This window comes from Petaurus breviceps, unplaced genomic scaffold (assembly GCF_028583685.1).
Source record: "Petaurus breviceps papuanus isolate PSGF00001 unplaced genomic scaffold, PetGlider_PUasm1.0 90591, whole genome shotgun sequence".
Classification (NCBI taxonomy): Eukaryota; Metazoa; Chordata; class Mammalia; order Diprotodontia; family Petauridae; genus Petaurus; species Petaurus breviceps.
The window spans coordinates 4,544,026-4,571,380 of record NW_027187280.1 but is presented as its reverse complement, the minus strand read 5'-3'; the positions used below and the strand labels follow the sequence as shown (position 1 = coordinate 4,571,380).

At 37.6% G+C, this 27,355-nt stretch overlaps 1 long non-coding RNA gene across 1 annotated transcript in view; it reads right to left on the bottom strand.

Moving 5' to 3' along the window:
- The window catches only part of LOC138142483 (uncharacterized), a 28,094-nt gene extending 8,841 nt beyond the window's left edge, over positions 1 to 19,253 (bottom strand). The window contains exon 1 of the long non-coding RNA XR_011163439.1: positions 19,008 to 19,253. This is a non-coding gene — a long non-coding RNA (uncharacterized lncRNA). The remainder of the gene's footprint in view (positions 1 to 19,007) is intronic.
- Between the last annotated feature and the right edge of the window lie 8,102 nt (positions 19,254 to 27,355).

Genomic DNA, 27,355 nt, shown 5'->3' with positions numbered 1-27,355 from the left:
TAAAAAAGAATCAATAGAATGGGAAAAAATAAACAAAAATTTACTGAGAAAAATGACTTCCTGAAAAATAGAATTGGTCAAATGAAAAAGGAAGCACAAAAGCTCATTAAGAAAATAATTCCTTAAAAATTAGAATTAAACAAGTAGAAACTAATCACTCTATGTGATGTCAAAATACAATAAAATGCAATCAAAAAAGTAAAAAAAAAAAAAAAAGAAAATGTGAAATTTCACATTGAAAAATGACTGACTTAGAAAATAGGTCCAGGAGAGATAATATAAGAATTATTGGACTATCTGAAGGTCATGATTAAAAAAACAAAACAAAACAAAACCTGGACAGCATTGTTCAAGAAATTATCAAAGAAAATTGCCCTAATATATTAGAGCCAGAGGGCAAAATAGAAATCGAAAGAATACACCAATCACTTCCTGAAAGAGATCCTAAAATAAAAACTCCCAGGAATATCATAGCCAAATTCCAGAGCTCACAGATCAAGGAGAAAAGTATTGCAAACATCAAAAAAGAAACAATTCAAATATTGTGTAGTTATAGTCAGTATTACATAGGATTTGGCACCTTCCATATTAAACAACCAGAGGGCTTGGAATATGATATACTGAAAGGCAAAAGAGTCACCTACCCAGCAAAACTGAATATAATCTTTCAAGGGAAAATGGATATTTAATGAAATAGAGGACTTCCAAGTATTTCTAGTAAGAAGATGAGAACTGATTAAAAAATTTGACCTCCAAATATAAGACTCAAAGGAAACATAAAAAGGTAAAAAAGAAAAAGAAAACATAAGAAATTCAATAAGGTTAAACATTTGTATTTCTATATGTCAAAATAATATTTATAACTTAACAGTTTTAGTACTATAAAAGTAATTAGAAGGAGTATATGTAGACAGAAGGTATGGATATGAAGTGACTTTGATGGGATGATACCCCAAAACAAAATAAAGTTGTGAGAAAGAAAATTGGACTGAAAGAAGAAAGAAGGGAGGGGGGGGAGATTGAATGGGGATAAATCATCCCACATAAAAGAGGTGTGAAAGAGCTATTATAATGGAATAGAAGATTGGGGTAATATAGGCAAATCTTAAACCTTATTCTCATCCAAATTGGCTCAAAGAGGGAATAATATACATATTCAGTTGGATTTAGAAATCTATCTTACCCTATAAAGAAGTAAAAAGGGACAGGGATAAAAGAAAGGGGGAAGGAGGACTGAAAAAAGGGAGAGTATATTGGGGAAGGTGGTGATGAGAAGTAAAACACTTGTGAGGAAGGAAAGGGGAGATAAGGGGAGTAAACAAGCAAAAAATAGCTTGGAGGGAAATACAGAATTATCATAACTATAAATGTGAATGGGATGAACTCACCCATAAAATAGAAGTGAATAGCAGGATAGATTAAAAACAAGAAACCTACAATATATTGTTTATAAGAAATACATTTGAAGCAATGTAAAGCAGGGTAAAGGTAAGGGACTGGGGCAGAATCTATTATGCTTCCATTGAAGCAAAGAAAGCAGGGACAGCAATCATGATCTTAGACAAAGTAAAAGTAAAAATAGATCTAATTAAGAGATAAAGAAGGAAACTGTATCTTGTTGAAAGGTACCAGAGACAGTGAAGTCATATCAATACTAAACATATATGCACCAAGTGGTATAGCATCTAAATTTTTGAAGAAGTTGAATGAATTATAGGAGGAAATAGGTAATAAATCTATATTAGTGTCCCCCTCTCTGTCTCCTCTACTCTACTGGCAGCTCTTTAATTTTGCCCCTCACCCCCTGAAAATGTATGCCTGTGCCAAGTTCATCTCTACCCCTGCCCTTGTGAGGTGTAGCTCTCAGCTACTGAGTAGACTGTTCTCTGCTGTGGTGCTAAAACAAAATGCTGAGAACCTCAGAATTTTGACAGCATCAGGTCCCTTAACCTCACTTGTTCCCAGATGTGGATTCCAAACTAGTGCTATCTCAAGGGACATTGACACAGTAGCCAAGTTCATTGAAACTCGGGCTGCCAATGTGGGGGTGGCAGGTTCTGGAGCTGGGATTAGGATTGTGTTTGGAAATCATATCATCAATTATGCAAGGAACCCTTCCCTGAAGCAGCAGCTCTTTTCCTATGCCATCCTGGGTTTTGCCCTGAGTGAGGCCATGGGGCTCTTTTGCCTGATGGTGACCTTCCTTATCCTCTTTGCCATGTGATGGAGTTATTTATATCCCCCGATGTTTCTGAATGCTCCTGCTCATCCTCCTTGTTCTTCCATTTCTCTTCCAGCCTGTGTATACCTCCTCCTCCTTGCCAGACAGCCCTGGGGAAAGCCCTGGGCTCAGGGAAGACAAATACTGTATTAATAAGGTGAAAAAATCTATATTAGTGGGGCACCTCAACTTTCTCCTCTCAGAACTAGATGAATCCAATAAAAAAATAAAGAAGTAATCAAGGAGGTGATTAAAAATTCTGGAAAACTTAGATGTGATAGATACCTGGTAAAAATTGAATAGAAATAGAAAAGGATAAATCTTTTTTATCAGGAGTACATGGCACCTACACAAAAATTGACCATGTATTAGGACATAAAAACCTCACAACCAAATACAGGAAAGCAGAAATAGTAAATACATCCTTTTCAGATCATAATGTAATAAAAATTACATTCAGTAATGGACAATGGAAAGAGATGTGAAAATTAATTGGAAATTAAATAATCTAATCCTAAAAAAAATAAGTAGGTCAAAGAACAAATCACAGAAACAATTGATAATTTCAATAAAGAAAATGACAATGAGACAAAACATACCAAAATCTATGGGATGCAGCCAAAGTAGTACTTAAGGGAAAATTTATAGCTCTAATTACTTATATAAAAAATAGAGGAAAAATCAGATCAACGAATTGGACATTCACCTAAAAGAATTAGAAAAAATTTAAAATCCGCGATTAAACATCAAATTGGGAATTCTGAAAATCAAAGAGGAAATGAGTAAAATTGGAAATAAGAAAACCTTTGAACTAATAAGTAAAACTAGAAGCTGGTTTTATGAAAAAAACCCCCAATAAAATAGATAAACCTTTGGGTGATTTTATTGAAAAAAAGAAAAAGAAAAAGCAAATTACTACTATCAAAAATGAAAGGAGTGGACGCACCACCAATGAAGAGGAAATAAAGATAATTGTTAGGAGTTATTTTGCCCAATTATATGCCAATAAATTTGATGATATAAATGAAATGGATGAATATTTACAAAAATATAAATTATTCAGGTTAATAGAAAAATAAACAAAATACCTAAATAACCCAATCTTATAAAAAGAAATTGCATAAGGCATCAATGAACTTCTACAAAAAAATTCCCAGGACCAGATGTATTCACAAACTAATTCTACCCAACATTTAAAGAACAATTAATCTCAATATTATATGAACTATTAGGCAAAGAAGAAATCCTACCAAATTCCTTTAATGACACAAATATGGTGCTGATATCCAAACCAGGAAGAACCCAAACAGAGAAAGAAAATTATTGACCAATTTCCCTAATCAATATTTATGCAAAAAGAATTAAATATAATACTAGCAAAGAGATCACAGCAATATATCACAAGGATCATACACTATGACCACATAGGATTTATAACAGGAATTCAGGATTGTTTCATTATTAAGAGAACTATTGATATAATTGACCATGCCAATAACAAGACCAACAGAAATTATATGATTATCTCAATAGATGCAGAAAAAGCCTTTGACTAAATGCAGTACCCCTTTCTATTAAAAATACTAGAGAGTATAGGAATAAATAGGACTCACCTTAAAATGATAACTAATATTTAATTAAAGTCATCAGCAATCATTATCTGCAATGGGGATAATCTAGAAGCCACCCAATACAGTCAGGGTTAAAGCAAGGATGACCATTATCACATCTATTACTAAACATCACACTAAAAATATTAGCTATAGCAATGAGAAAAAAAAAGAAATTAAAGGAATTGGAAAAAGGTAATAAAGAGAAGCGGATAGGTGGTGCAGTGAAGAGAGCACTGACCCTGGAATCTGGAGGAGCTGAGTTCAAATCTGGCCTCAGACACTTGGCACACTTACTAGCTGTGTAACTTTGGGCAAGTCACTTAATTCCAATTGCCCTCCAAAAAAAAAGCAATAAAATAAAATAAAATAAAATAACTGGAAACAATATAAAATACTTGGGAGTCTACCTGCCAAGACAAACCCAGAAAGTATATGAACACAACTATAAAATGCTTTTCACACAACTAAAATAAAATCTAAACAACTGGAAAATATTAATTGCTCCTGGGCAGACCAAACCAGAAAAATAAAGATGACAATCATACCAAAACTAATGCATTTATTCAGTTCCATACCAATCAAACTATCAAAAACTTATTTTATAGAAGTAGAAAACATAATAATAAAATTCATCTGGAATAACAAAAACTCAATGATATCAAGGGAATCTATCAAAAAATATGAAAGAACGTGGTCTAGCCATACAAGATATCAAATTGTATTGCAAAGAGGTAATTATCAAAATAATCTGGTACTGGCTAGGACATAGAGTGGTAGATCAGTGAAATAGATTGAGCTCAAATTGCATTATAGTAAATAATCATAGCAATCTAGTATATGATAAACCCAAAGATCCAAACTTTTGGAACAGAATCTCATTGTTTGACAAAAACTTCTGGGAAAACTGTGGTAGAAACTAGGTGTAGATCATCATCTCACACTTTATACAAAGATAAGCTTAAAATGGGTACTGATTTACACATAAAGGTGTTACCATAAGTAAGTTAAGAGAACATGGAATCTTTTATCTGTCAGATATATGACTAAGGGAAGAATTTAGGACGAAAGAAGATATAGAGAGCATTACAAAATATAAAATAGATAATTTTGATTATATAAAACCATTATTTTATTAAAACTGATTTAAAAAACTTTAAAAAGTTTTTGTGTAAACAAAACCAATGCAACCAAAATTATAAGAAAAGCAGAAAACTAGGAATGTGTGTGTGTATGACCTCATTTCTCAGGTATATAGAGAACTGAATCAAATTTATAAAAATACACATCATTCCCCAACTGATAAATGTTAAAAGATATGAACTAACAGTTTTCAGAGAAAAAAACAAAGCTATCTACAGTCATATAAAAAATGCTCTAAACTGATCAGAGAAATGCAAATTAAAACAACTCTGAGGTACAACCTCATAACTCTCAGAGTGGCTAATATGACAAAAAAGGTAAATATTGGATTGGAGGGGATGTGGGAAAAATTGTGACACTAACACACTGCTGGTGGAATTGTGAAGTGATCCAAGCATTCTGGAGAACCATTTGGAATTATGCCCAAAGAACTACAAAACTCTATATCCTTTGATCCTGCAATACCACTGCTAGGTCTATGTCCTAAAGATATCCCTCCCCCAAAGGGAAAGGGACCTATTTGTATAAAAATGTTTATAGTTGTTCTTTTTTTGTGGTGGCTAAGAATTGGAAATCGAAGGGATGCCCATAAATTGGGGAAAAGATAAAGAAGCTATGGCACATGATTGTGATGGAATATTATGGTGCTATAAGAAATAACAAGCAGGAAGATTTCAGGAAAACCTAGAAAGACTTACATGAACTGATGCATAGTGAAATGAACAGAACACAGTAACAGCAATATTGTTTGATGAAGAATTGTGAATGATTTAGCTATTCTTAGCAATAAAATGATCCAAGACAATCCCAAAGAACTAATAATGAAGCATACATACTCTCTGCCTGCAGAGAAAGAACAGATATTGATTGAATACAGACTGAAGTATGCTTTTTTTCATTTTCTTTCTTTAATTTTTTCTTTTATTGAAGTCTTCTTATACAAACTGACTAATATGAAAATGTTTTATATAACAGAGCATATATAACCTATATCTGCTTGCTTACTGTCTCAGTGAGGCAGAAAGGGAGGGAGGAAAAAGAATTTGGAACTCAAAACTTTAAATAAAAATGTTAAAAAATTTTAAAAAGAAATTAATCTAAGTAAAAAGAAAAGCTTCATTCATTTCTGTCGTTTTTAATAGGAATGGGTGCTGTATTTTGTCCAAAAAATTTTCTTCATCAATTGATATGATCAAAAAGATTTTTTTTTGTTATTGACATAATTATGCTTCTAGTTTACCTCATAATGACCAATTCTGCATTCCTTGCATAATTCAGTCTGGTATTAGCATATGATCTTTGTAATTATAATAATATATTATAATTAATAATAAATTGTGATAATAAAACATAATCCCCTTGTTAGTATTTTATTAGAATATTTTACATAAATATTCATTAGAGAGATTGGCCTATAGTTTTCTTTTTCTGCTTTCTATGCTGTAGGTATCATAACCCACATTTTTATCATAGAAGGAATTTGTGAAACTCATTCTTTACTTAAATTTTCAAATAATTTATATGGCATTGGTTTTAATTGTTCTTTAAATGTTTGGTAGAAATTGCTTGCAAATCAGTATGGTCCTGGTTTTTTTTTCCCCTTAGGGAGATGATTTATGGCTGTTCATTTTCTTTTTTCCAAGATAGTTTTATTCAAATATTCTGTTTTCCATTCTGTTAATCTGGGCAATTAATAGTTTTGTAAATATCCATTTCATTTAGATTGTAGTTTTATTGGCATATAATTGAGCCAAATGGCTTGTAATAAATGCTTTAATTTCATCTTTATTAGTTGTGCATTCACCCTTTGCATTTTTGGTACAAGTAATTTGGGTCTTGTTTCATTTTGTAAAATGAAATTAATGAATACTTTGTCTATTTTATTGTTTTTCCCCCATAAAATATATTTTAAATTTTTATTTATTAGTTAATTTTTAAGCTTTCAATTTAATTAATCTCTCCTTCGATTTTAAGGATTTCTATTTTGGTATTTAATTGTGGACTTAAAATTTGAATTTTTTTGAGTTATTTATAAATTAAATAAATAATTTCTTGATCTATTCTTTTTCTCTTTTGTTGACATAAGTGTTCACAGATATAACATTTCCCCAAAATATTCTTTTGGCTACATTCCACAAATTTTGGTACATCATTTCATTGTCCTCATCATCTTTGATGATTTTATCAATTATTTTGTGATTTGTTCTGATCCACTCATTTAGCATTAGATTATTTAGTTTCTAATTAATTTTTAATCTACACTTCAAAAGCCAATTATTAAATTTAATTTCCATTGCATCATGATCCCTAAAAGACTGCATTTAGAATTTCTGCTTTTCTGTATTTGTTTTATCCACTAAGACATAGTCAATTTTTGTGAAAGTGCTATATCAAGCTGAGAAATTGGTATAGTCCTTCCATTCCCATTCAATATTCTCCAAAGGTCCATTATATTTAACTTTCTAAAATGCTATTCATCTCCTTAATTTCTTTCTTTTTAAAAAAATTATGGCTATATTAATCTAGATATCAGAGGGGGTAAATTGGGACCCTCCACTATTACAGTTTTACTATTTCCTCTAGTAGTTCTTTCAACTTTTTCTTAAAGAATTTGGTTGCTATGCCATTTGGTCCATATATGTCCAGTATTGACATTAATTCATTTTCTATAGTGCCTTTTGGCAAAATGTAGTTTGCCTGATTTTTTTTCTTTTTCTTTATCTAGAATCATAATTGCTCCTTTACTTCAGCTGAAGATTAATAGATTCTGCTCTAGTCCCTTAATTTAACTCTATGAGTGCTTTTTTCTTCTTATGGTCTATCTCTTGCAAATAACATATTGTGACTTTTAAGTGTCTTTCCTGCCTAGAGTTTGGTTTGACATTTTTTTTTTCAGGTTGTTTTGGAAGGGGATTGTTGGGAGAGCTTGACAAAATTCTGTTTCAGTCTACCATTATGACTTCACTTCCTCCCTTTAAAATCTTAAAAATCGAGGGCCCCTCCTCTCAAATGGTTTTTATTTATGTGGCTTATATCTATAAATAATTAGCTTATTAGAAATTTAAAAGGTTCAATATTATTATTAAAACAGTTTTCACCCTACAGACCTCCCTCAGGGACCCCTAGGAGCACTCAGACCACCCTGTAAGTTATCTATCCTAAGCATCTCTCTATTGGTATTAGATCAACTAATTTAGGGATAGAGCTTTGATTTAGTAACAGAACACCAGCCAGTTGTAACCAGAAGCATAGTTGCACGCAGATATCTAGCACAGGCCTGTACAGAGTATAGGTCAGGTGTATCAGCAAAACTGGCCACACCCAGCCCTAATTCTTTTGCTCGAAATTCTTCATTGGCTCCTTACAAAAATTTTGACTCCCTAATTTTCATTCAAGGCCTTCGAGAAATTGGTACCACAGTAATTGTTTCTCTCAAAAAAATTAAAAATTTTATCAGTATTTTCATCACATTCATTTCTCCCTCCTTTTACAATGTAAACTCCTTGAGAATAGAGTCTATTGTTTTCTTCTCTTTTTTTATTACTTTATCATATGCTCTATTAATTTCTAGTTTACATCATTCATTTCTGCAAGATTTTGAGTTGCAAATTTTCTCCCCGTTTTTTCTCTACTCATCACCCCAAAATAGCCATCCCACTGGATATCCCCTCCTCCAATCTGCTCTTTCCCATATCTTCCTCCATAACCTCTCTGACATTCCAGTAGGACACAGTGCATCTCTATGTCCCAGTGCCTGTACATCTTATTTCTGAGTTACATGTAACATAATATTAATAATAGTATATATACATATATATGTGAATATATAATTAAACATTTGATTTTAAAACTTTGAATTCCAAATTCATTCCTTTCCTCCCTTGTCACCCACTCTTACTCTGAAGATAAGAAATTCAATATAGGTTGTACATATGTAGCTATGCAAAACATTTCCATAGTGGATATATCGTAAAAGACTGACTATATTTCCCTCCCTCCTATCCCATCCCCATTTGTTTTATTCTCTACTTTGCTCCTGTCCCTTTTCAAAAGTGGGTGCTTTCAACTTCCCTCCCACCTACCCTGCCCTCCCTTCCATCATTCCCCCTCTCATCCTTTTCCCCCTACTCTCCTGTAGGGTGAGATACCCTATTTAGGGTGTATGTCATTCCCTCCCTAAGCCAAATTCAATGAGAAAAAGGTTGACCCATTCCCTTTTGCCTTCCTGATTTTCCCCTCCATTGTAACCATTTTCCCTTGACTCATCTATATGAGATAGTTTACTCCATTCTGTCTCTTCCCATCTCCTCTCATTATATTCTTCTCTCACCTCTTAATTTCACCTTTTAAGTATCATCCCTTCCTATTAAATTGGTCCTGTTCCCTCTGTCTATGTATACCTGTACACATATATACACACACTCACATATGTATTCATACATCCATATACCCTACTATATATATGCATATATAGATAGATATTTCTATTCCCTTCAACTATTCTCATACTGAGAAAAGTTTCAAAAGTTGCAATTATCATTTTTCCATAGACGAATATAAATAGTTCAACTTTGATAAGTTCCTTATGATTTCTTTTCCCTGTTTACCTTCTCATGCTTCAATTGCTTCTTGTAGCTTAATGACAAATTTTCTATTCAACTCTGGTTTTTTCATCAAGAGTGCTTGAAAGAGAGGAGGCCAGGTGGCTCAGCAAGTAAGAGCACCAGTGGGACAACCTGGGGATAGAATCTGGGCTCAGATACTTATCACCACACCCAGAAATAACTGGCCATGTAACCTTGAGCAAGTTACTTAACCCCAATTGCTTAAAAAAAGAATGCTCGAAAGTCCTCTATTCCATTGAATTACCATACTTTCCCCTGAAACATGATACTCAGTTTTGCTGGGTAGGTGACTCTTGGTTTTAATCCCAGCTCCTTTGACCTCTGGAATATCATATTCCAAGCCTTTTGATCCCTCAATGTAGAAGCTGCCAGATCCTGGGTTATCCTGATTGTGTTTCCACAATATTCAAATTGTTTCTTCCTGGCTGCTTGTGATATTTTCTGCTTGATCTGGAAATTCTGGAACCTGGCTATAATATTCCTAGGAGTTTTCTTTTTGGGATCTTTTTCAGGAAGTCATCAGTGGATTCTTTCTACCTCTATTTTGCCCTCTGGTTCTAAAACATCAGGGCATTTTTCCTTGAGAATTTCTTGAAGGATGATTTCTAGGTTCTTTTTTTTTATCATGGCTTTCAGGTAGTCCAATAACTTTTAAATTCTCTCTCCTGGATCTATTTTGTAGGTCAGTGGTTTTCCCAATGAGATACTTCACATTGCCTTCTATTTTTTCATTTGTTTGGATCTGCTTAATAGTATCTTGATTTCTCATAAAGCCACTAGGTTCCATTTGCTCCAATCTAATTCTGAAGGAATGTTTCTCTTCAGTGAGCTTTTGAGATTTTTTCCTTCTGGCAAATTTGGCTTTTTAAGGCATTCTTCTCCTCATTGCCTTTTTGAACTTCTTTTGCCATTTGAGTTAGTCTATTTTTTAAAGTGTTATTTTCTTCAGTCAGGTTGTTGACTCTCATTTCATAATTTTCTTGCATTATTTTCATTTTTCTTCCCAATTTTCCTCCACTTCTCTTATTTGGTTTTCAAAATCCTTCTTAAGTTCCTCTATGGCCTGTACCCAATTCATATTTTTCTTGGAAGCTTTTGATGCAGGAGTTCTAACTTTGCTGTCTTCCTCCTGTTCCATACTTTGATCCTTTTCATCCCCAAAATATGGGTGTAAAGTTGGATTGCTCTGCTTGCTTTACTTCCTTTGCTACTCATGTTGCCACTCAATTACTTGATTTTTGAGCTTTTTGCCACAGGAGGACTCTGCTACCAGATAGTGGAGCTTTGTCCCAAATCGCTGGGTTTTTCTCAGCTGCTAGAGCTATTAGTTGGCTGCCCTCTCTGAATCCTCCATACAGTCTGGCAAGCTGATCACACACCCTAGGACCTCCACCCTAGACCACAATCTGGATCCAAGCAGGTTAAAGCAAGAACGACTACCCCTCAGACTGGTTGCTTGGTCCCCCTACAATCTGTAAGCCAGGAGCTGAAGCTGTCCTGTGGCAGTAGCTGCATGGCCACAGCACCTCAGAGGCTTCTCCCTCCAGGGGATAAAGGCCAGACTGTACTCCCAAACTACCAGATCCCAAAGTCTACACTGCACTGACTTCTTCCTTTGTCCTTAGCATCTATGTGTTGATAATTCTGGAAACCACCATAGCTGCTGGTGATCTGAAGTCCCTCTATCCAGTGGCTGGCTGTAGCCACCTTGAGGCTAAAACCTCCAACTCATGCAGGGCTGGCCTCAGCTCCCAGAGCGCTTTGCTGGCTGCTTCCTGCTTGTCTGCTGGGGCTGTCATCCACTGGAGGTTTGCTTCTCTGTGTCATTGCGTGGGTTCTTTAGCTCCAAAGTTTGTTCAGAGTCACCTTTTACATGAATTGGGGGAGGTCTTCTCTTTTTTTTTTTAGTCCTCAGAACTAGCATAGTGTCTGACATGTAGTAAGCACTTAATAAATTTATCTCTCTCCCTTTCTCTCTCTCATACTCTCTCTTCTATCTTTAATCTATCTATCTATCTATCTATCTATCTATCTATCTATCTATCTATCTATCTATCTATCATCTATCTCTCTATCATATATCTATCTTTAATCTATCTATCTATCATCTATCTATCCATCCATCCATCTATCCATCCATCCATACATCCATCCATCCATCCATCCATCATCCATCCATCCATCCCTCTCTCTCTCCCTCTCTCTCTCCCTATTTACCCATATGTATCATCTATCATCTACTATCATCTATCTATCTCATCCCCTACCCTTGTAACAAAGACTTTTTTTAAAAAAAGGCAGTGTGTGTTTGTGTGTCTTAGTGTGTGTGCATGCACATATGTGTGTGCATGCACATATGTGTGTGCACATGCCTGGGAATGCGCAAATGAAACAATTTGGTAAAAGCAACTACCACATCAGAAAAATGTTATAGTTATAAGGAGTTCATTTTTCTTCACTTTTCTCTAAAATCATTGATCATTATCCTTGGTTAACGATTCAGTTTCTCGTTGATTTTGTTGGTTTTTTTTTTCCATTAAAGTGTTTCTCCTCCATTACATCATAGGAGTTTGAGGGTAGTACTGTCTTTTGCCTCTTGTTGTTTCCTTAGTGTTTAGCACAGTGCTGGTCACATAATTAGTGCTTGATAATGATTGACTGATGATTGATTCTTTCCATTAACCCTTCTTCATTGTAGTTATTGGTCAGGTTGCCTTTCCAGCCTTTGCCCACTTTATTCCCTTCCATGCACTCAGTGACTCTGGATAATTTTATGTCAGTAGGGAAACCAAATCTGCTTTTATCTTTGTTAACAGTTTCCTATGCTTAAAATAACTTCCCTCTCTCTTTTTATAATTAATTCCCCCACATCTTTTAAAATCCTGTTCAAATGTCCATGCTCCTCTAGGAAGCTGTCCTGAAGCTCTCTTGTCAATAAAGTTCTTCGTTTCTTTGGCCTGTATATCAGATTTTATTTTGTACACTACACATATACTTAGATGTGAGACATCAGTCCTGGGTTTTCTGTGTTTGTGTACATGGGTTGTGTGGGGGGAAGCGAGGTCAGGGATCTATGATTTTATTTTTATAGGGATTTAGATTATTCTTCACCTTATAGTCTTAGAGATTTACCAAGAGGTTAAGAGACTTACTGGGATCACACATTTAGTATGTTTCAGAGATGGGACTTAAACCTGGGTCTTCTTGACCGAGGCTAACACTCCATCCAATGCACCATTCTGCCTCTGTTTACTGCTTATCCTCTTTTGAAGCTCTAAGGCTAAGTTTTAGATAACTTTGTGCCTGTAAACTAATACCAATGTCTTGGTGTCTAGTATGGAGTTCTATATGTAGTAGGAAATTAAATACTTATCGAAGAAATGAATGTATATGTGTATAAACATATGCACACACATGCATATATACACATACAAATACATATGCACATATATTTGGACACACATACATGCATGCATGCATACATACTTATCTCACAAGCTCTCTTGGACAGAAAATGGGTCCCTCATTGTAAGGTCCAGTGTGGGTAAGAGAGGTAACTCTCAGGTGCCAGATTTTAGAAATGGTATTAAGGGTTGTGGAGTCTTGCTTTGCCAGTGGCTCTTTCCATCTATAAAGGGAGAAGATGGCAGATGAGGCACTGAATTCTGCCAAGGGGGTCAACTAGTCTGGAGGTAGGGATAGAAGCAGCATACTTTGGAATAGGTTAACTCTTTCAGTCCCAGGGCAATAAAAGAGAAAGTCATTTAATGGTAACCTCAGACCTTAATCCTAATAGCACCTCACCCTAAGTGGCAGAAATTCCAAACTTAGTTGCCATGGAGGGGCTCAGCATGAACACATTCCTGGAAATCCCCTAATGAAAAATACTCTGAGAGAAGAAATATTCTTGGAGTTCTGACAGGGTTGTCATCACATACAGGAGTGCTGGGACTTTTGCATTCTCTGAGAGAGCATATTCTGGGCACCACTATGTACTGAAAGAGAACACTTGATTTGGAGTCTTGAGACCATAGATTTAGTGCTGAAAGAGACTTTAAAGTTCATCTACTCCAACACTCTCATTTTAGAGTTGGGGAAACTGAGGTCCTCAAAGAGGAAATGACTTTTTCAAGGATTCGAGCCTAGTCTCTTTGCTCTGAATTCAACCCTCTTTCCACTGTGCCTTGCTGTTTCAAAGAATGTGGCTAGAACCTATGACTGCTATCATGTGACCTTGGAAAGATAATTTGACGTCTCTATACCTGAGTTTCTTCAAATGTAAGTTGAATGGATCAATTTACATGATCTCTGCATCCCCTTCCAGCTCTTAATCCTGTAATTTTGGTATAGAAGGACTCAATTACAAAAATGAAGAAACAAACAAATAAATGCATGAATGAATGACAATGAATAAAGACATGGATGTAAATCCAAAAGGGACAGTAGAGATCATCTAGACCAATTCTTACATTTTACAAAAGATTAAAGTGACAGCAAAGAGGTTCTCTGACTTTCCCAAGGCCACAAGATAGTAAGAGTCAAGATTTGAATCCAGATCCTCTGATTCCAGGTCTAGCACTCTTTCCATTAAACTTTGCTTCCAACTTCATGAGTCAGTTTGGAATTATCCTTGGCTGCCTTGTATTTTGTTTCTCCCCTCTCCATGTACAAGTTGAGAAACAATATCAATAATAGCAATATTAATGACAATAATGAAAATTATCTTTCTAAACTGTCTTACATTAAAAAAAAACCCAACTGGTTTCTTTACATCAATACTCTGAAATAGATACTGCAATATTCCCTATTTCATAAATGAGGAAACTGAGATCTGAGAGGGGAAGTGACCTTCTCAGGGTCACATGTTCAACTGGTACTGGCTCACGTTTCCCAGATTTCATGCCACAGCTTCAGACAAGTAGAATGCAACTATTACATCTATTAATTGTTCCCTGGAAGGACAAAGCAGGGAAACCAAATTTGCTTTTATTTCTTCCTGAAAAATCTTAGCAGAGTCCATTTGGAGGAACCTTAGGGGGCTGCAAAGTAGGTACAATTCTGAGTCAGATGCTCATTAGTATATTGGGACAAGACTTAGAAAAATATCAGATTCCATCTACATACAATGCTGGGGCCCTGCCTTTCTCCAAAACCCCCCACAAAATCCCCTGTCTTCAGCTGGAATACAAATGTAACTTAGCATTTGGGTGTGTCTTCTTGTATTGTATGGAGTCACATTTACAAAAATAAGTCATTTGAAATATTAAAAAGTTATAAAATCAGACACAAACACTGTTACCCACAGATAATCAGCCCTTCTTTGCCTTTCCCTTGCAAGGTTTTCTAAAACTGGGCACTGTTGTGTGCTTATTTGGACCCACTGTAATTTGTATTGAAAGTTACAGAGGTGCAGTAAGTAGCAATATAAACCCAGACTTGATCCCTGGAAACGCAGAGCAAACATGTGCTAGCAAAGGGGGGATGGGAGGGGAGAAGGGTCGTCAGCTCCCTGCATTATTTCATGCCATCATGAAATGCTAATTGGTTCGCATGTCAAGAACTATCGGGTGAGATGTAAAACAAAACAGAAGTCATTTCTCTAAGGCTTTTAAAGTTAAAAGCTTGGATAAGCTTGAATAGTTGGAACCAATAATGTGCTCTCCTATTCTCTTTGATTCTGTATTCTGGGATGTCCATTATGAAACCATCAATATACCGTGAAGGTCACAGGCAAGGTGAATTGCTCTGGGACACAGGAAAGCTTAGCTCCTCTTTTCCTTCTCTGATATCAGTCCTCATAAAAGATGCGGGTCCCATTCAGAAACATAACCTTGGGCACTGAATCCTAGGCAGAAAAAAAAATTCCTACAACTGGTTCTTGGGGGGATCATTGGTATGGTCTGGATTTTGGATGGCCACAGGCCAACTGGCTTTGCCCTGGTGCATTTGTCTGGGGGCTTCCATCTCGAAGATGGCTAAAATGAACATGATACTCTATATTCAATTATATCCATTGACATTGACAGGCAGGGGCATGCTCAACCACAAAATGGGAAGAAGTATGAAACCATGTCAAAGAATGCATCATGCTATAGAGGAGTGGGAAAAAATGAGGGGATTTGGAGTGAGAACACTTGAGCTGGGCCCTGTAAGTTCTAACCTGTGTGATCCTGAAATTCAGTTCCATTCAATTCAACAAGTATTAAGCACCTACTCTTTGTAAAGCACTGTGTTCTACCCTGGGGAGCCAAAGACATAAACAAAATAGTCTCTACCTTCAAGAAGATTACATTCTACTGGTTGGTGTTGGAGTGGGAGAAGGAAGGACTCTACACGTACACAAATAAGTAAAAAGCAAGGAAGATTGAGTTGGGCAACTAAGTGACACAGCACAGTTGGTAGAGTGCCAGGCGTGAAGTCAGGAAGACCTGAGTTCAAATCTAACCTCAGACACTTGCTAGCTGTGTGATCCTGGGCAAGTCACTTAACCCTGTTTGCCTCAGTTTCCTCATCTATAAAATGAGCTGGAGAAAGAAATGGCAAACCACTCTAGCATCTTTGCCAAGAAAAGCCCAAAAGGGGTCATAAACAGTTGAACACAACTGAAAGACTCAACAACAGCAAGGTAAATTGAGGGAGGAGAGAGGACAAATAAATGGGGGGAGAGAGTAGGTTTCACTGAGGAACTGGGCTCTGAGTTGATCCTTGGAGGTATAACTTGAACCTCAAAGTCTATTACACGATATAGTTTTCTTGTTAGTGGAGATCGATTATTGAATGCCTCTGTGTAAGGGGTAGAGTGGGTTAGAGATAGAACAGAGATCCTAGACTTCTGACTTCTAGCTTCAAGAGAGAAGATGCACCTTTCCAGACACTTTTCAGGTTAGAATATTTGAATTTTATCCTATAGAGAATAGTATATTCTTCCCAATACCATCAGTTAATACTACCCCAATATCATCTAGCCTGTGAGTATTGTCTCAACAGAAGGAGGAAGAGGAGGAGGAGGAGGAGGAAGAAGAAGAGGAAGAAGAGGAGGAGAAGGAGGAAGAGAAGGAGGATTATTCTCACCCTGGTAACAGTAAAAAGCAGTTCTAATTGAGTGATAAAGTTGGAAGCCAGATTATAAAACCTTGAAAAATAAGTGGGAGGTGAGGAAGTGTAAGTAATGAGTACAGGCTTTCACTCCTAGGAGTTTAACTGTCATAAGGAGGAGCAATATAGGAAGAGAACTTGAGGAAGTATGGAGTCAAGTGAAAGTTTCTGAAGGACAGGGATGTGCTTGTAGACAGTAGGCAAAGAGCCACTTATAATCTGTGGGATCTTAGCCAAGTCACTTGCCCATAATAAGATTCTTTGTTCAGCCCTTCATGGCATCTCACTTGGCCAGTTTTAAGCAGTCACCTCATCTTCATCTACATCCTTGCCATTCCATCTTCACCATCATTGTTTCAATCATCTTTCTTTTTCTTTCCAGTTAATTTATCTGATATGTCTCCTATCTACTCAAAAACTTTTAGCAACTCCTCGTAGCCTAACAAACAAAGGACAAATACCTGATCCCGCCACTCAAGGCTTTTCACAAGCTGGCCCTAAATTATGAAAAGGCAGAATATTAGGGTAGAAAAGGTGATAAATTTGGAATCAGAGATCCCTGGTTTGAATTCTAGTCCTGTTACTTCCTATCCATTTGACCAACTCACCACTTCTCCAAACTTCATTTTTCTCATATGTAAAATAAAGGGATTGACTGAGTGATCCCTAAGACCACTTCAAGCTCTAAATCTATGAGTTATGACTGTTACAGATTTTCCTCATATCATCTCCCTCCCCATCTATGCTTTCACCAAACTGGACTACTACCATATCCCATGCTTTCCTACTTCCAGGCCTTCTCCACACTTGGAATGGATTCAAACCCAGCTCTGTCAGGTGCATACTCTTCCTCTTTCAAGGCCTTGCTTAGGATACACTTTTTCCTGGAAGCCTTTCTTCCCATCTTGTACAGAAGTTTTCTCTCAATATTTTCATCACTCTTTGCCTGGACTTCTTCTTTCTGTATATCTCTCAATCACCCTTGCATCGAAGTCTGAAGGATTGCAGATGTAGACCAGAAGGGACCTTCGAGGCTATCTCATCCATTTCCCACACTTTAACAGGTAAGGAAACTGAGGGTAAGAGGGTGAGGTAATGAATAGAGCACTGGACTTCAAGCCAGGGACTTCAGTTCTCAGCTTCAGTTTCCCCATCTGCAAAATGGGGATAACAATATCTCTCACAGGTATGCCCTTTTTCAGGGCTACTGTGAGGATCAGATTATGGGTAAAATGCTTTGCTGACCTTAAAGAACTAGATAAATCGTAGTTATTATTATGACAGGCTCAAAGTTGTGCAGACAAAAAAAAAACTGGAAAAATTGGGATTTGAACCCAGGATTTCTTGTTGAGAGGAAAATATCTTATAAGTCTTAAATATGGGTTATCATTATGCGCTCCTGAACCAGCATAGACAGAGCTATGAGTCCTTAGATATCATCTTGTTCCTTATAGGAAAGCTAACCACAGCCCAGTACCTCGCCTAGGGTCACACAGCCAGGACGTAGAAGAGCTGGGATTCTGTCTAAGACCATCTCATTCTCTGTCTCCTGCTTTTGCCTCTGCACTAAGTTAAAATATGATCCAGCAAAACTTCCTCCTTCCCACTGCCTCTCTGAGTCTCTCCTCACCCATCAGTGGCATCAAACCCCTGAAGTTCAGGGCCTGAGGTGATCTCTCCGATCCCTCCTTGGGGGTGGCTCTGGCAGGAGACAGTGGTCACAAATTGAAAGAAGTCTCAAGGTATAACATCACAAAGCCAAAAGTGCTTTCCATAAAACAGGCATTTTCCATGAGGGATGGAGACAACTGTATATATTTGGTGAGATCCATGATATCACCTCTGTAGACAACTTCTGGTCTGGGAATTCCCTCCGTTAATGGAGGGAGGCAACTCAAATAGGATTTATGGCCTTAAAGAGATGCCTGGGGATACTAAGGGAGTATATGCCTCACCTAGTGTTATGTGTCAGCAGTAAGATTTGAACTCTGGTCTTCCTGACTCAGTGGCTAGCTCTATATCTACTATGCCATGCTAAATTTTCCAGCCAGAAGACCCTTGTCCCAAGAAAGGGGAGGTAGGTAAGGGTTGGATTGAGGAGACTTGGAAGTAGGTATGGGGAAGGGAGGAGCTGATGTACTGCCAGGAAGCATGGTGACAGAGACTGCCTTTCATCACATTCTACTTCCTCAGTCACCCAGGGGTCACTTGGGGAAGGAGCTATGGCCCCCATGCCACTTGACTAGAGTCCTCCCTAGATTCCCCTTTATGTTTCTTCCCTACCCCAACCCCCACACTAGAAGGTCCCATTACCTCAAGGCAGAGTTCTACATTTTTAATCTGCAAGGTCCAGGAGCAGAGTCGTCACATGAGGCTGCATCAGAGCTCTCCAGGTGCCACTAAGTGAACCCAGAGGCCCAGTGAACCTCTTCAAGAGGGGCAGGAAATGAGTGTCTTCAGCAGAACCAATATTTGCATATGATCACTTTCTGTGGCCTGGATTGGCAGGGAGATAGAGTAGGCTTTGGCCTGGTTATTAGTGAGTCCAGAGAGAGGGACATTGCCTGAGAGAGGGAGGGATGTGAGTCACTGTCATATGGGGAGGTGAGGGTTGGACCCCATGCTGCTCTTTCTGTGACTTCTGCCTGCTGGCATCCAAATGTTAATACTTTCTGCTTAGTCAGTGTTGGCCCATTGCCTAGTGGGGGGGGGGTGAATTCTGCTCCCAAGTTTATGTAACAGAATCCTAAAGTTGCAGACTTTTAAAGCTGGAATCTCATAAGAAAGTTTATTGGAGCTTGGAGTGACTATACAGATCATTTAGTACAAATCTATGATTTTTCATGTAGATAAACTGAGGTTGAGAGGGAAAGCAGCTTGCCCAAGCTCACACTGTGGCAGAGTTGAAGCTAGACTCCAGGTCTCTTTCCTTTTCATTTAGTGTTCTTCCTACCACACTAAACTTGTGAGCCTCAGAATCTTTCAACCATATGTATGCCCATCCTTGTCTCTCATTTTTGCCTTAGTGTGTGTACTTGACTGTTTGTCAGACTATCTCATTTTATGTCTCTCTCTTGAAGTCAAGTCTGTCTGTCTTTGTCTCTGTCTCTGTTTCTTTTTGTCTCTGTCTCTCTCTGTCTCTCCCTCTGTCTCTCTCTGTCTCTCTGTCTCTCTGTCTCTGTCTCTGTCTCTCTCTCTCTCTCTCTCTCTCTCTCTCTCTCTCTCTCTCTCTCTGTCTCTCTCTCTCTCTTCCTCTTATTGGAAAGTAGGTTATATTAGACAAACATGCAAAATTAAAATGAAGACCGATCATTTTAAGGGAGATCTTCACTAAGAAACAAGAGTGCTGAACTTCCAGAGAACTTTTTAGCTTTGACTAAATCCTAGCCATTCACAGGCAAAAACCATATGTATGGAGAAAAAAAGAGACTTTCCTGGGTCTCAGTTTTCTTGTCTATAAAGTGTTGGGAGGGATATCTCCCAGTTCTGGACATTATGAGAAGAAGATAATCCTTTCCCAAAATTCTAGAGGAGTCTGGCAGTGCCTAGTCCCTGCAATAGGCCATTGTAAAAGCTCCCAGGTATAGATGGTAAATGAGATGGTCATAGCCCAGAAACTCTGACTTCTGAGAGTAGACCACTGCAGAAAGATAAAAGAAAGTCCTAGGACCCTCTTCATTCCACTGACCAAACACCTCAGTTAACATCAGTCAAACTCCGCATCCCAATTCTAACACTATGCGTTGTGACCACCCCAGCTCTGGATATTGTCTTGTCTTGTCTTGTCTTGTCTTGTCTTGTCTTGTCTTGGCAGTGAGGCAGGCAAGGCAAGATAAGGCAATGAGCATTTATGAAGCACTTACTATATGCCAAGCACTGTGCTAAGCTCTAGCGATACAAATCCAAAAAAAAAAAGTCAGTTTCTGCCATAACAGCTTACAATTTAATGGATGCATAACACACAGAATGGAGTTGAGGAGGGAAGAAGAGAGAGGGGCCCTGAATAGGGTGATATACTAAGTCTGAAAGTTAGAAGTATAGCTAAGAAGGGAATGAAGAAGGTAAGGGAGGGGAAGCTAAGAGAGAAGGAGGTGGTCATGAATTCCTTTCCCTTACCAGAGTGTATACCTTAGGTCAATGTTTGAGGTGAGTTTAGAGGTGGGAGGGAGACAAAAGAGAATTGATGTCACCTTCTCCCAGGATGCCTTGATCTAGATGCCAAATCTATGTGCTCTTTAATTTTTCTGTAGTGGTTCCTTAGGGTGAGCTTTGTTTTTTTTTTTTTTTAAAGCAATCGGGGTTAAGTAACTTGCTCAAGGTTACATGGCCAGTTATTTCTGGGTGTGGTGCTAAGTATCTGAGCCCAGATTTGATCCCCAGGTCATCCTGACACTGGAGCCGGTGCTCTTACTCGCTGAGCCACCTGGCCGCCCCTTTAGGGTGAGCTTTTATCCCCTTTAGACCTCCTCCAGACAAACTGATTGCCTACTGGCATTGGGTGCCTCTTCTCTTCTTTTGCTGTCATAACTTCGTCCCCATCTCTCTGTCTCTGTCTGTCTGTCTCTGTCTGTCTGTCTCTATCTCTCTCTGTCTCTCTCTCTCTGTCTGTCTCTCTCTCTCTTTTTCTCTCTCTCACACACACACACACATACACACAAGTGAGCTTTCCTTTCTGACTAATGTTTCCTCCTCAAAGAGAAGCAAGTCTGCAAATCTCATTATTTCACAATGTTTTCCACTAAGAGGTGAGAAAAAGGAAGAAGGGAAAGCAAGCCAGCATAAAATTAAATAACCTGCCTTATGGTTTCCCTCCTCTTCCCTCTTCTCCGATCTGCACTGCCCCCCACCCCTACCCCTCAACACAGAGCAGCCTGAGCTCTGTAACTGCTACCTCTGGATATGAACCCTAGGCCTGGTTTGGATAGCATTACGTTTTTTAGTGGCAAGGAACAATAGATAGTAGGAATGTAGCCATGGACTTTGCCTGTCTCATCTCAGTGAATGCCAGTGACCTTTCCCCACACTGAGAAGGGATGATGGAAAACATGGCCATTTTAATTTTAACCAGGAACAGAGCTATAACTAGCCTGAGGCCACCAGTCCTCTGCCACAGGGGAGGAACCATGGAGGACACAAAAAATTAACCCTTGCACTCCTTTGGTTAGAAAGGGAGGGAAGGAGAGAGCACCAATTGTTCCTTTTCTTAGAATTTTTCCCTCCTGCCTAGTCTTTGCTCTGTTAGAAGGGAGAATGTCTGGATAGTATAGCTGAACTTCAGGCAATGGTATGGAAAAGTATGAGGAAGCTATGATTGTTATGTGTGTTATTAAGAGTGCTTTTTCCAGGGCGGCCAGGTGGTGCAGGGAGTAAGAGCTCCAGCCCCAGAATAGGGAGACCTGGAGATCGAATCCCGGGCTCAGACACTTAGCACCCACCCAGAAACACCTGGCCATGTAACCTTGAGCAAGTCACTGAACCCCAGTTGCTTTTAAAAATAAGAGTGCTTTTTCTTAGAGTAAAAATACAAAAAAATCACTGCAGTTCAGCAAAGGAAATTAAGTAAATGTAGTTATTCCTATTTAGGGGAAAGGGGATAAGGGGGGGAAGAGAATAAGCATTTCTATATAGTGCCTACTATATGCCAGGCACGGCATTAAGTAAGTACTTTTCAAATATTCTCTTCTGATCCTCATAAAAGGCAGGTGCCTTTATTATCCTCATTGTAAAGTTGGGGAAACTGAGGCAAATAGGGTTAAGTAATTTACCCAGGGTCATACAGCTAATAAGTATCTGAGGCCCAATTTGAACTCCGGTCTTCCTTACTCTGGATTCCATTCTCTATACACTATAACACTTCTTATCTGTCTCTTATAGATAGAAAAATGGGGACTCAATGGGATTAAATGATTAATTAAGTTAGTGTGCTTTCCATACCACTATCCCATGTTATTGCAGATCTCAAGGAACTCTAAATAAAGCTAAAGATATATACTATTGTACAACTTTCTATAAATTGGCTTCAAAGAAAGGTAGTATTTTTGTTCTGGAAATATTGTTGAACTAGGTATAAGAATAATTAGAATATTACTTGAGTGCTTTCACTGTTTCAAGTATTCTCTAGGTCTCAGTTTCATCATCTGTAAAATAGGAAGGTGAAGTTGGACTGTGTAAACTCTAAGACTCCTTTTAGCCTATGACTCTATTAATAGGGGACTGAAGTGTCTATCAAGTTAAGACGCATCTAATTCCTTAGTTATCTATAAATATTAATTTAATTGGTGGTACTCTTAATTTGAGATCTTTGTCCAATGACAGAAACAATTTATATACTATTAGTGGAGGTTAAACACATCAATATTGAATTTCTTGCTCTAAATGAAATTTAAAAAAAACATGAAGTTGCAGCTATTCAGAAATATAGCCTGTAGGTTATACTTTGAGAGATGTATAAAAACGTTGGTTCAGTCAGCTTCATCAAGAACACAGTGCCAATAAGAAACACCATTTCATGCGTACTTTGGTCAGTGAGATATGTCTGCTCCTGATGAACATAAGCCAGCAGAATACCTTGAAGATAATTGTAGCTTATGAATCAACATATATCACCTTGGATGAGGATGTAAAGGAATTTTCTGTTTTGATAAGATACTACAAAACAAGGCACCATCTAGCTTGATACATAGTGCCTTTTATTTGGAAAGTGGTCACAGAGATGTCAGAAGATCTGGGTTTGAATCCTGCCTATGTTATTAATTATCTGTACCTTGGGAAAATTATTTCTGGGATCAGAGGATAATAAAATCCTAGAATAGTACCTTTTTGTGGAGAGGAGCTGCCTAGGAATTGGCAGGGTCTCTGGAGAGACCCAAGAGAGGGAGAGATATGAGCAAGTATGGTGAGGACAACATCAGAGCAGTACCACTGTGATCAGGCTGTAGCTATTACAGCAGAAAGCAGTGTTGCTGGAGTCACTGCCAGAATGAAGAGGTGAAGTGACCCCCTTTGCCCTTAAATGTCCCTGAAAGGTACCTTCACCTTCCCCATTCCCATTTTTCCTTCCCATTGGTAGGTTTGCAAGGAAATTCATCCCCGCTGAGAAGTGTTGAAGGTGTTAACTGAATAGAAAGTAACATCTAAATTAAGGTACTAAAAGCAAATGGAATCACCAAAAAGAGGACAGGCCAAACAGGAGAAAATAACTAGTTCTTCTCCTAAGTCAAACAGTATGTACCCCCACCCAGTATTAGAAAGGACCTAGAGGCAGCTGGTGACATAGTGGATAGAGTGCTGAACTTGGACTCAGGAAAACCTAAGCCCAAATCTGGGCTCAGATACTTACTGGGTGTGTGACCCTGGGAGGTAAAGGAGGTGAAGATTCTGGGGCACTAAAGGAGAACCTGTTTAACTGTGAGCTGAGAAAAAGGCAGGTAGAACTGATACACAGGGGTGTCCCTCTCATACTGCTGAGAATAGAAATGGTGATCCCAGTTTTTTTTCCTGTTTTTTTCTTCACTTCTCATTCACTCAAGGGAGAGATGAATCTATTTCAGTTTCCTAATTATTTTTTAAGAATTTATTTTGTGTCCATCATATGTTTCAAAAGAAAGACAACATGGTTGTTCATTAAAGTTCTGATTTGTGTGCATACCTAGGGGATTAAATATAGGCTCAGGAACTATGGCATGTACAACTAAGGCAATGTACACAAAGAAAGGCATCGATAGTTTCTATTCCTTTTGGAAGGCATTCATGCTCTGAATGAAACTGGGAGCTCAGAGCAACAAAGGCAATTTTATTGATGTATATCTATAGCTTCCCCAAAGCAGAGAGAACACAGTCCCCTAGACCGGCACACAGATCCAATGAACTTGAGGTGGTCCCAATGGGGAAAGAGTTGAAAATGAACTTGAAGCACTTTCCTTAGACTTCCTTCACCTTCCCCATTCCCATTTTTCCTTCCCATTGGTAGGTTTGCAAGGAAATTCATCCCCGCTGAGAAGTGTTGAAGGTGTTAACTGAATAGAAAGTAACATCTAAATTAAGGTACTAAAAGCAAATGGAATCACCAAAAAGAGGACAGGCTAAACAGGAGAAAATACCTAGTTCTTCTCCTAAGTCAAACAGTATGTACCCCCACCCAGTATTAGAAAGGACCTAGAGGCAGCTGGTGACATAGTGGATAGAGTGCTGAACTTGGACTCAGGAAAACCTAAGCCCAAATCTGGGCTCAGATACTTACTGGGTGTGTGACCCTGGGCAAGTCACTTAACCCCTTTTTGTCTTAATTTTCTCAACTGTATAATGAGAGTAATAATAGTACCTACCTATTAGGCATACTACCAGGCTTGTTGTGAGATTCAAATGAGATACTTGTAAAGTGCTTAGCATAGTTCCTGAGACAGCGTAAATGCTATATAAATTCATATTTCTTTCTTGCTCTAACTCCTCTTCTTCCCAAGTCTGGAAAAGACCTTAGAGGCCAAATAGTTCAACCCTCTCATGTTACAAAAGAGAGGATTGAATCTGACATGTTATGTGATCCATCTAATGTCACACAGATAGAATCAGACTTGAGATTAGAACTGAGATCCTTTGGTTAGAAATCTAGTGATTTTATTTTTTTCTTGTCCCATTGTAATATGCATCCTATGGAAAGGGAGGGTTTGGACTTGACTTTTCTTAAAGCCTCTTTCATCTCTAAATCCTGTTATCTTATGAAACATGATTAAAAAATATTAATTTGAGAAATCATTAAGCCTTTGGACTTAAATTGTAATAGAATCATTATTGGTCCATGTGAAAAATACTGATTTTTAACATGCTCTATGGTGGGGAAAATTCTTCTTGTTTTATGAATAGTTAGCACCAATATTCCAATGAGTTCCAAGAGCTTTGAAATATTTTTATTTCTCCCCTGCCTCTTAGTAACTAACTGGTTGTGCAATCTCTACTTCAGAACTCGAGCTCTGTGAATCTTCCAGAAGAGAAATCATGATTTCCTCTCTCAGCAAGTCACTGTGGGGGTAAATGATAAAAAGGAGGGGAGGGTGGGGGGGCGTCGATTTCACTGATAGGATTTCTCTGAGAAAATCTTCATACCCTGTTTCTTAAAGTCTCCATTTATAGCTCAAAGGAATCTCTAAAGACTCTTGGTCGAACACCTCACACTGTGTGCCAAGATAAGGTCAAAATGGGTACATGATTTAGACATAAAGGGTGACACCATCAATAAATTAGAAGATCAAGGAATAGTTTACCTATTAGATCTATGGAGAGGGGAGGAATTTATGACTAAACAAGAGATAGAGAGCATTATGAAATATAAAATAGATAATTTTGATTATATTAAATTTAAAAGCTTTTGTATAAGCAAAACTATACAACCAAGATTAGAAGGAAAGCAAAAAGCTGGAAAACAATCTTTATAGCAAGTGTCTCTGATAAAGACCTCATTTCTCAAACAAAGAGAGGACTGAGTCAAATTGATAAGAATATAAGCCATTCCTCAATTAACAAATATTCAAAGGATATGAACAGGCAGTTTCCAGATGAAGAAATCAAAGCTATCTATAGGCATATGAAGAAGTGCTCTAAATAACTTTTATTAGAAAAATGAAAATTAAAACAACTCTGGGATACCACCTCACACCTATCAGAGTGGCTAATAAGACAAAGAAGGCAAATGATAAATGCTGGAAATGATGTGGTAAAATTGGTACACTGATGCATTGTTGATGGAGTTGTGAACTGATCCAACCATTCTGGAGAGCAATTTGGAACTGTGCCCAAAGGGCAACCAAACTGTGCATGCCTTTTGATTCAGCAGTACCACTATTCGATCTGTATCCCTATATCACTAAAGAGATCATTGAAAAAGGGAAAAGGACCTACCTGCACAAAAATATTCATAGCAGCCCTTTTCCTGGTGAAAAAATATAGGAAACTGAGGGGATGCCTATCAATTGTGGAGCAGCTAAACAAGTTGTGATTTATGAATATAATGGAATACTATTGTGCCATAAGAAATGATGAACAGGCCAACTTCAGAAAAACCTGGAAAGACTTATATGAACTGATGCAAAGTAAAATGAGTAGAACAAGGAAAACATTGTTCACGGTATTAGCAACACTGTGTGAAGATCAAATATGAATGACTCAGTTCTTCACAGCAACACAGTGATCCAAGACAAACACAAAGGTCTCATGAAGGAAAATGCTATCCATATTCAGATAAAGAACTGATGGACTCTGAATATAGATCACAATATATTTTTTTCACTTACTTTATTCTTTCTCACATTTTTTCTCTTTGATCTGTTTCTTATTTTACAACTGTGACTAATATTGAAATATTTTTACATTATAGCACATGTATAAACTATATCAAATTATCATTTTCAGAAGAGGGGAAAGGATGGAGTGAGAGAAAGAGTAAAATGTAGAACTTAAAATCTTATAAAAATGAATGCTGAAATTTTTCTTGACATGTAACTGAGGAAAAAATAAAATGCTATTAAACTTTTTAAAAAAGAAAGTGAGAGTCTTGGTCAGTTTTATCTGACTTCCCCATACCTCAAGTGTCTACATATATGGACTAAGTCTATACATTAAAATCTTTTTGTGAAGTTTGTCAGACAAATTACAGTTCCTTTTCTGATGGC